The sequence below is a fragment of the Molothrus ater genome, chromosome 6 (genome assembly GCF_012460135.2).
Source record: "Molothrus ater isolate BHLD 08-10-18 breed brown headed cowbird chromosome 6, BPBGC_Mater_1.1, whole genome shotgun sequence".
Taxonomy (NCBI): domain Eukaryota; kingdom Metazoa; phylum Chordata; class Aves; order Passeriformes; family Icteridae; genus Molothrus; species Molothrus ater.
In genome coordinates, this window is record NC_050483.2 from 12,322,472 (window position 1) to 12,333,303 (window position 10,832).

Sequence of the window (10,832 nt, forward strand, 5' to 3'; positions counted from 1 at the left end):
GTAGAGGTGAAATGGGCTTCTGGCCCTCAGACACTTCAGGGATTTGTTCCAACTGCAGCACTTGCACTGTAGCTTTTTCCTGATGAGCCTAAGGACTGGAATAATGGATGTCCTGTAGGCAGAAACAACTGAGCTTCAACAGCAGCACTGTGTGCAAATCTGCTCTCAGTACCTGCTTTGTTTGCTGTCAGAAGCACCACGGGGTACCTGTCATCCTTGGGTTTAAACACCAACTACACGAGTGAGAGCAGTGTAATACTAAACCTGGCTGGGACCATTTCTGCCACTGACCAGTGAAAGATGTGCATTTCCCCTTCTCCTTATCTCTCTCAGACTCAGATATAAGTGTGTGCATCTGCTGGCAACCCTCCCTCCTGAGCACAACTGTACATTCCTTGGGACATCCAGAGGAACGCAAGCAGCACAAGGACATGCTGTAACAGAGAGCGCGTGTGCAAAGCAAGGTGTGCTACCCCTCCCCCTGAAAACTTAGAAAGGGAAAACATGGACAGTCCTCTCTTAGCTGTCCTTGATGGGGAATCAGTTCCATGCCAGCATGATCAGAAAAGAAGTAGTCATTCCAAAAATCAGAGGAGTGAGTTGCCATCTTTTTGAAGCTGCTGTTTCTCCCAACAAGAGATAACCACAATTCCTTTGGGCAGCAGCCATCCCTGTGCCAGCACCTGGCTCCCCTCAAAGGAGGAAATGAGAAACTCAGAGCAAGAGGCCTCGAGCAGCAGTGCTTCTCTTTCCTTCATGGCACAGGCAGTGCCCTTGTGCACAGCACAGCCCTTGAGGGAACTGACCACGGCCTTCACTGCACTCTGCTCAGGGCCCCAGCTGCATTTACCTGGTGAAAGAAGAATTATTTCATTCAAAATGCAGAAATATCTCAAAACCCACTGGCTATGAAAAAAAGGACACTGCCACAAGATTCCTACCTTCTATAAGGCTCTGGAGCAGTAAATCCAGGTCCTTTTCCATTAAAAACAAAGCAAAAAATAAACCAGACAAAGTAGGTGCATAAAAGGATTTTCCCCTACGGCTGACACTGAATCTAAATTAAACCAAATTGTTTTCATAATTTGAAACCTCTGGTTTCTCCATAATTACAATGTTGTGAAATGAGCAGGAACAGCTAATATATACCCACAGGGAAAATTACATTTAGTGACCCTACAATGATCCAGGATGAAGAAGATGCAATAAAGGAACCCACATTATTCACTAATGAATAAGAGCAGTAAGAAAAGAGGAAACTAAACTTAATGAATGTATATAAGATTTTGATGTAGAACCTGCAGGCGAAAGTAGCCAATAGTTTTATTCCAGCAATGGTCTTAGCCATAAAACACTTCATTAGTGACAATCAACTTTCTCCATTTGCAGAATGCTCAACAAAAAGCTACTTTAAAAGTATTTTGCCTTTACAACATGCTGTGAAGAGGTCTTAATATCTATTAAAAATGTAACATTCTGATAAATACTACTGTAAAAATATCACCTGATTTTAGAGTGGCTGCTTCCATTTGCTTTTCCCTTACACTGCTGAACAGTCTTTCTGTTGACCATCAAAATTAAAACAATCTCACAGTGATAATGTGCTTTCCTTTTTTTTTTTTTTGTGTAAGCTTTTATTATTATTTGTTAAGTGCTTAGAAAAAAACCCAAAACTAAAAGCAAACCACTTACACAGGTGATTATGGAAAATTACAGAATAACAGAATGTTAGAAGAAATTTCCCTTCCTACACACAACCTGCCTGTTTCCTTTTTACAATCCTTTGCTTCTTGCAGTTTGAGAATATCCATGAGAGTAGGTAAAGAGAAGGCAAAAATCAGTTGAAGCCCTTATGGTATGGCTCAGCTTATGTGGTGTTAGCTGATGGCACAGCAAACCATGGTCAATACATGTCTAGCACATATTACAAACATACCATCCCTTTCTCCATAAAACCTCTCTGACAATCTGCATAAGATTCAAATCACAATTTTACAGCTGGCTTATAGTTAACACAGTGTCCTGGCTAAAGCCCAGTGTGAGGAGTCCCTTTTGGGAAAGGTGAGTTCCCTCTCACTGACATAGTTTGCACAAATTAAACTGCTTTTGCACATCACATTTGCACTGTACCAACTCTGATTCATGCTCATGCTGTGGCACGTAGAGACAAAAGCAGAGAATAAGCTTTAGCCTGCTCCAGCATCATTAGAGAATGCAGTAGTCCACGCAGGCAAACTCTACCCTGCCTACTTAACATTCTTATCCTTCAGGATTAAATATATTAAATATACACTTGCCTCTAGAGTACAATTACATCTGGTATCAAAACCTGACACTCTATTCTAATAGCTTTATAAAATTTCTGAGAAGGGTGAGCATCATGGCAAGTCCATGAGAAACCCTTCTCCTACCTCTCAGGAGCTATCCATCCACCAGTGTTCTGAGCTGGTAGAAAAGACCAATTAGTCAGAAAAAAGGATTCCAAAGAATTTTCTAAAAATTCTAATTTTTAAAAATTTACTCTTAAAAAATTTGAATTCTTTATTAAAATAGTCTTATGTTACAAACAGTGTTATAGGCAGCAGACAAATAGATGATTGGCATTTTGATTGTGCATTAGAAACTCTCACTGATAAACAAGGAGTGTAAGGCATCCTGTACAAAAGTTTCTGCCTGTCTTATATTCAGAGCTGCCCACAGAAGTTAATAAATACCTCAGAGACTCATTTCATCTCTCAGCAATCTGCTAGATGAAGAATTGTGAAGCCCTTTATTCTGCAAAATCCCATTAGTTTTTGATAAACTCTTTCAGACAAACGGTAATTTTGAGTGATTCACCTGAACGAAATAACGCGCCCACACTTTCAAAATACCATTGGGGTGAGGTCAGGCAGAGAATGAGTCTGCCAGGGTAAATGACTGCATTTGTCTCCTGTCACACTCCTTCTCTTTGGGCACAAAAAGTACTTCCCTAAGATTACAATTTGACAGAGATCGAGAATGCTGATTGATTTTTAATTTTCAGGAAGTTTTCAAGAAATTTAGAGTAATAGACCCTTTTAAGAAGCTTCAGATGCTCTGAGAGTATGTGGGGCTGTGTGTGAATGGGGAAGTGCTCCCCCTGTGCGTTTTGGTTTAGGGGAACCAAGGAGCACCCTTGTTTCAGTTACATATTGCTACATTATGCACAGTTGTGAATATTTGTGGAAGGAAACACACAGTACCTGGGTTTCAAAATACAACACGGTCTTTGGCAGAGATCCCTAACCGCCTTGGAGGAGGACTGCTTAGCTTTTATGTAGAAACAAGCTTCTGCAAATTTGCAAGAGGTACAAGAGGTTTGTTCTAAGGATATCAGCTGAAGCCTGACCCCGAGACAGACAGGAATACCTGCTGCTCCAAGCATGCTTAGCACCTGCCTGTGGATTTTATAATGAAAGCACTAGAGGAAAAACCATCCCATTTCCCTCAGGTCCAGTCCTCCTTGTCCTTCCCCTGTGGGGAGCAACAGCCCAGCCTCAGCCAGCCCCAAGGCTCTCATGCTCCAGGTTTCAAGATTCCATCTTACTCATGTTTCCAAGAAGCTCTAACCTGACTCTGACTGGGACACCAGCAAACTTCTTCATCACTTCAGACCAACTTCTAGGGAATGACAACCTTCCTTGTCTGCCTTTTCAATGATCTGATGTACTAGCTCCAAAGCTAGCACTGACAAAACGTGAATTCACACTCAGTTACTGCAGTACTGACATTGCAGTGTGGCTGGGCATGACGTGATACTTGCTTGCATCCCAACAGGGCAGAGATGGTCATCAGTTATTCCCAAGCTTAAATTCTTAATTATTATCAGTTATTCCCAAGCTTAAATCCTGTTTTCATCACACAAATTCTGCATGGAAACAATTAAGACAAGACCCATTTCTCAAAGTAGCTGCTTAAGTTATGAAAGCTGAGGCTTAGTGGAACTTCAGAAAGACAAGTATCTTTTGCTCAGTCACAAGCACCAGAATTAATTTCAGACATAGGAACTTCAAATAGATACAAGCAGTCAAAGAAATTGCATTGAATCTCTATAGGCCAATCTACAAAATCCAGCAGGATTTTGAAATGATTCCATAGAACTCCTCTATGTGAATGGCACCAATTCAACATACTTTTGAGATGACTGAACTTTCTGTAATAATCTATCATTTTAGAGCTCTATCACATTTAAGGCTGCCATCAAAAAACATGAATAGACAAGTGGTTGTAATACCAGCATCACTTACATCACCCAGGAAAACTCTGACTGTATCACTCATGTGATACAGACCCACACCACAACATACCTCTGCTCCACTGTCATTCACACCCTCCAAGTAGCAGCGTTTTAGGGCAGAAATATTTGTGAATGAGCACTGCCAGGAGTTTAGCAGACAGCAACATTTCTTCAGTCACTGCACTTCCAGCTTCTAATTATTCAAGAGCATTTTTAGGTTACTTTAAAAATACATCATATACTGCAAAACATGAAGTTAAAAAGCCCTGCCCACAATTCCGAAAACTACAGTGATCACACATAACACATTGTAGGCCAGCAAAGTGCATCTTCCCTTGCTTTGGTAAGACTGGGGCACTTCCTGGCAGAGGACAGTGCCACTAAAGGATTCCTGAACAACTTGGGGTTACAACCTTTTTCACAAAGGTAGATATAGAATAGTAGCAGAGAAAGCTAAGGAAATTAATTCCTTTAAAAGTTTATCATAATCTAATCAAGCAGGGTCAGCTAAGCCTTTCGATGGGCATTTAAGAGTTCTTTGGAGGAAGATCTAACTCCACTACTCTTCTCTTTTTCTATGAATACAAAGCCCTTCTGTCTTTCCTTGGTGAAGTATGTGTCAATTTGCAGATTCTCCTAAAAACAGCAAGATCTGGGCCTCTAGGTTTCCCTTGATCTGCTTGGTTTCTTTGCAACCTGGGGCAACTGAAGACTGGTGGAATATACTGAAGCCCTCTAGAAGTGGATTTGGCCCCCTGTATCCAGGGTTGTGCACATCCCTGGAAGCAGGATGGATTTAAAAGGAACAGTCTAGCAAGAAGAGGAGCTTCCAAAGTACTGCCTACAAATGTCAACAGGACGATTGTATTTGCCTCTAAATGCTCTGGCTGGCTCTGTTAAAGACAAACTGCAAAACAGAGCTAGAAAATATGCTTTCACTGTAACAAACAAGGTGTTGCACAAGTCTTTTCACGCCTGGTGACATGGGAGCAGCAGGACAAGTCTGAGAAGCCCAGCTTCCAATTATCTATCCATTTCCTTTCCCAGGCTCATGGGAAAGGTGAAACGCACCAGGCTGTCTCTGCTGCAGCTTTGTCCTGTTACTGCTAAACAACACATTGTTGCAGTAAGGTAGAAAAATTATAAAGAAAAGCCTTATAAAATCAGGGCTGCTCTGTTCCTGTCATTTCTTCTAAGTCAAGCTAGCACTTTGCAAGTTCCCACGTGAAAGCAATCCTGGTGTGAGCAGCTCATTAGCACAACAATCTACTCCTGGGCGAAAAAACAACCAGCACATGTATAAACTGTTTTTGCATTGTTAGATAGAAAAACTATTTCTCACAAACAACCTTTCCTGTACATACACCCTGGGGTCTGAGTGACCAGTCAATACAGGATAATAACTTGTTACTAACCAATAAAGAAATTGGCTACTGACCAATTGGAGTCACACACGATGTCTGTAAAACTGTATAAAAAGGAGTTCTGTGAATAAAGAATTGCCTTTTTCCACCACGAAGAAAATAGAGTCCCATGTGATTCATTCCCTTAACATATCACTTACATGACTGTTTATTAGCTTTTGTGCATGTCAAAAACTAGTCTTACTGTACTGAGAATTTACTGTCTTCACATGAAACTACAGCAAAATGTAAATTATATCATGGAGATGGCAGAGCCTCTGTTCTTCAGCCTGCAGCTTATCAGAGCAAGGTGCTCACAGCCATCCAGCTCCTAGTTCTGTCTCACTGTATGCAGCCAGAGCTTTCTCTGAAATCTGCCTGAGCTCCACTACCTGCCCATCTAGTGATGAGGAAAAGTGGGGACTGTTGACCACATTTTCAACAACTGAGCTTTTGTACAGAAGTCTTCACCAGCAGATCTCAGAACACTTCACAAAGATGGCAGCCTATCCCCACAACCATGAAACTCAGGTCCTAAGGCAATTTCCTGGAGATATGAGAAAAACTGACCTGCTCTCAGGTATGATGCATTAAATACTGCTACAAAAACCAGTTACAAGCTTTTGAAAACATGGTTGTCCCAGTTACAAACTCCAATAATTTCCAAGAAAAACAGCAATGAAAAAATACATTGTTTAAAAAAAAAAGAGCAAAGGTTAAACAAGATATGCAGGTCTGTTATTTATGTGCTTTACTTGGGAAGTTAGGGACTATGCTTCCAGAAATAAAAGTTTGTATTTGTTAGGGCTTGTATCTTCATGCTTTACAGCAACACATGAGGAATTGGTTGGAACACACACAATTCCTGATTTTTCACTTAATTAAGAAATGCATTCCCATAGTCTCACACAATCTGTATTTTCCATAAATATTACATTTGACTGATTACCTGATAAATGTCTTCATGTGCTCTGAGCACCTGCCTGCTACAAGAGCAGGTTTCTGTGGTGTTTCTAAGGTAACATTCTTGTTTATTAAGGCTGGATATAGTAGCACTGCCGAACTTGTACATCTGAAAGTGCAAGTGAGAACAGGCGTAGGAAAAAAACCTGTTCTTACTTATGGATCAGGCATCCAAACCCTGCAATAATTGCATCTCTTAGTAAAGATGCATTAACATAGTGTTACATGCTTGAAAACACAAGCAATAAACTATCAGGTCAAACACATTAAAGTTTTAATAGCTTCTTTTCTTGCACTGTCAAGAGAAAGTTTGATATGGCATTCAAAAAAATCCCATTTAAGAATCCAAGGCAATTCCTGATAATCTGAGTAAAGGTGAATCTGCTTTCCATGATGGAAATATTTATATAAGTAAACTATAACAAAGAAAATTGGATGAACCAGAAAAGAAGGATGCTCCAACAGCAGGGTTTTTACTGGCAGGTAGGTGCCATCTGAGCAGGTAAACAGCTGCCTAAATGCAGCCTGGTAAACTGGGGAAGACTGGACTTATAGAAACTTTACAGAGGTTTATTTATAGGGGCACATTTATGGAAATTTTATAGGGGTTTTAGGAGTGAGTGCAGTCAGTAAGACTCTTCCTGGGCACAGGTGTGGGAGCTTGCATCCAGCCTGAAGCCAGCACTGACATGTGCTTTGCTGCATGTGCTATCAGTTACAGATTCAAGCTGCCTTCTCTTCTCCCTCAAGCTCAAGCATGGATGAAGGGATACAGAATCCTTGAAGATGACAAGACTTCAGAACCCCACTCCTTTACCTCAGAACAATAATTCATGTCAATGTGGACCTAATTGTAAGGAGACAGTGAACACTCTCACTTTCTAAATGGTGACAACATCAGGTGCATAAACCAAATAAACTGGGTCACTTGCCTTCCAGGTTGGTATCAAATCTGGGCACCACACACAAGAACTTAAGTGGACCATTTCAAGTTGCAGTTTTCAGATATTAGAGTACTGTAAACAAGCAGAGATGGTGCTTAAGATCAAACAGACTGAAGCCCAGAGCATAATCCCATCTGGTACAGAGAACTGTGCATTTGGGCTCTTGACAAGATGCCTGATGATGTAGAACAGCCTCCTACTGACAGGAACAGCCTGGAAGGTCTCAGAGCATGGGGTAATGCCTCAAGCAGGGAGCTACTTCTCTGCATGAGGTGGGAAAGACAGAGGTTAGCTCATGGCTGAATTGAAGCTCAGACACTCACCTGGAGATCAGCTTTGATCTGCTCTGACCTGTTGCCATTCTGGTACTGCAAGTCTAGGCTTGGTTTTGGCCAGGAATGAAGCTGTTGCCAGGTCCTGGTCCCACATCCCACAGGCAGACCTAACTGTGTAGGTCCTGGCAGCCACAGTGCCAGTGAGGCACAGGTTTGTGGCCTGGGCCACAACTTCAGGTCCCACCAGGAGGAAATCTGCACCAAGTTTGAGTCCATCCCAAAGACTACTGAATGTGAAAAGCAGATCACACCTAAAAACATGCACTGCATTATTAAAAGAGATGAACCCAGTGGGTTTTCAGTGCCCACAGGTCCCACAGAGCTCTGCAACAAGTTAGGACAACTCTAAGGTGAAAATTCTACCCTCCCAAATTTGAAGGGGCTTACATAGCCCTGTCACCCACCATTCCTGGCCTCAAAAAAGAATCTCCTCCTAAATGGTGCATGCTTCTGCACATGAACAACCCTTTCAACTCTTTCAGCCATAGCTCAGAGGAAACTGGTCCACCAGCACCACTGAATTCAATGGATACTAAAAAAAAGACAGAATCTCATTTGAAAAACAAAAGTAGGGATGCCTATGCAACACATCATTGTAGTTTTGGACAGATCATGTAGAGATCATTGTGAGTGAAAAATACTTAAAATCAAGGAAGGAAAAAACAAAAGGACATGGGGAATTCCATCTGAGTGAAACTTCTACAAAGTAAAAAAATATTTACATATAGCTTAAGAACAACACAGCAGAAATAATTGTTTATTCTTGTGTCTAAATATTAGTGATAGGAGTTATTCAGAAAGATCAGATTAAGAAGTCATTACTGCATTTTGAAATTTATCTCCAAACTTTGGACGTAACTAAAATCAGAAGCATGAGAAAATTCTTACAACTCTTTCTAGTCCTGTGAGACCTTAGAAAAAGAAGAGACCACATCTTTAGTGAAAAGATGTAGTGTGACCATCTGCTGTGGCAGATTTTGATCAGCTATTACAGGAAAGACCTGAAACACCACCAAACCTGAAAACCACTGTGAATAAGATGCAGGAACAGTGAGACCCACTAACACTGCTTCTGAGCTGGGGCCAGGGTAACAATAAGCTCAGTATGTTCTGCTTCTCCTAAATGAAATTTCAGTGAAAGAAAGAGCAAAATAGGCACTTACAAGCCACAGAAACTGCAGATCTTGTACCTGTCTAAAGAAACTGGTTTAGACAAGTATAAAATAGCTACCTTGTATATATATAAAATATTTGTACTCTATAATCAAATTATAAAATACCTACAATCTATAGCTGGAAGAATTATGCTCTCATCTTTCAAAACAAAAGAAATTACATTTTGGTAGCAATTCTATTCTATTCTTAACAATTGTGGATCACTGATGAAATAAAATAAAATATACAAAGAATTTAGAAAAAGTTAAAATCACAAGTTACAGAATATAAACCAAAAAAATCCAAAGAAATATCTAGTGAAATGCAGTGGATACTTTATGACTTTGCTCAAACAGAAAATGGCCTAGGTTAGTATTACAAATGTACAGGCAAAGTTACAGCTAGAATTTCTTATATTATACCTAGATCCCTTTCTTAGTGAATTCATTTTCATGTCTCTCAAATGGGAGATCCTCCCTAGGCCAGCTGTGCACAGCCAAATCTATCTCACTGTGCTTTAGAAAAGTAAAATCTCTAGAGACAAGGCAGTGTTTGAACAGATGTACTGTATTAGTAATCTGAGCTGTGAATTGGTGTGCACTGCTTACACTTAGCTAGGCAACCTAAAAATATACAAAAACCAATGGAAAGTGACCCCAAGAGTGGGCCAAAATTACTCCCTACTGCTTATATGACAAAACTTGCAGCACACCCTGGCACCAGATCCTTTACTTTCTTCATTAACACTTTAAAAAAAAGACAACAAAAAAGAACCTCCGAAAATTTATCAGTTGCAAGACAGCACCCCCTGGTGTAACAACATAAGAAAACGTAGAAGAATTTATAAAATGCTTTAAATTGGTGCTGGGTGCTGCTCAATTAGGATTAAGTGACTGAGTGTTTCAGCTGCAGCTTTGTGCCAAAAAGCACACAACAGAGACCTCACACAAGTCTTCACATTTCTCAGAGATGCATAAAGCTGCCTTTACAGAACCACTTACAAACCTTTCTGAAGGTCAGTGCACAAATCAAGTTCCTCTGTGACCTGATTTTTAATTTATTTTTTTACATTACCTATAAAGTTCCTATAAATCCAGTCTTTCTATTCATGTTTTGTTAGGATGAGCCCCAAGTCTTATTTGACTCCCAAATAAGAGGGGCCCACATCTGCCTGTCCTCAGGTAAACATTCCTGCTTCTCATGTTAGCATCTAAATAATAAATACATAAAATAAAACAGAAATACAAATCCTCATGAGGCCCTGAATAAAGAAACCTGGCCCTGATTCCTGGCAGATGGGACACCAGGAGCAGGGGCATAGTACAAACTGGCTTCCTGCTATTCTAATACTGCATCCTGCAATGACTTTCTAAAACTTTTAATGGAAAAGCAGCAAGCTTTTTTTGCTCCATTTACTCCTCCTGGTAATTTATTCCTGTTCTTATAGAAGTTTCTGAAATCAGAGCAGTGGAATAACACTCCCTTAACCCTAGCACAGAGTATGCAATACACACTGCTGTGCAGAAAATGGGGTATAGCAACTTCTGATACCAAGTTTGGAACAATTCAGAGCCACAGCTGTACACCAGCTTTTATTGCAGTGAAAAAGCTGCAAGTGGCTCCTGAAGAATGATGGTCTGTGCATGATATTCTTTTGTATGCACAAGACCAGAAGCAATTTGTTACCTGAGCTGCTGAGCAAAAGCTTAGCCAGAACACAATAGGATGGATGTATAAAAGAAGGGAATTTCATCTCTGAAGCATAGACATGAAA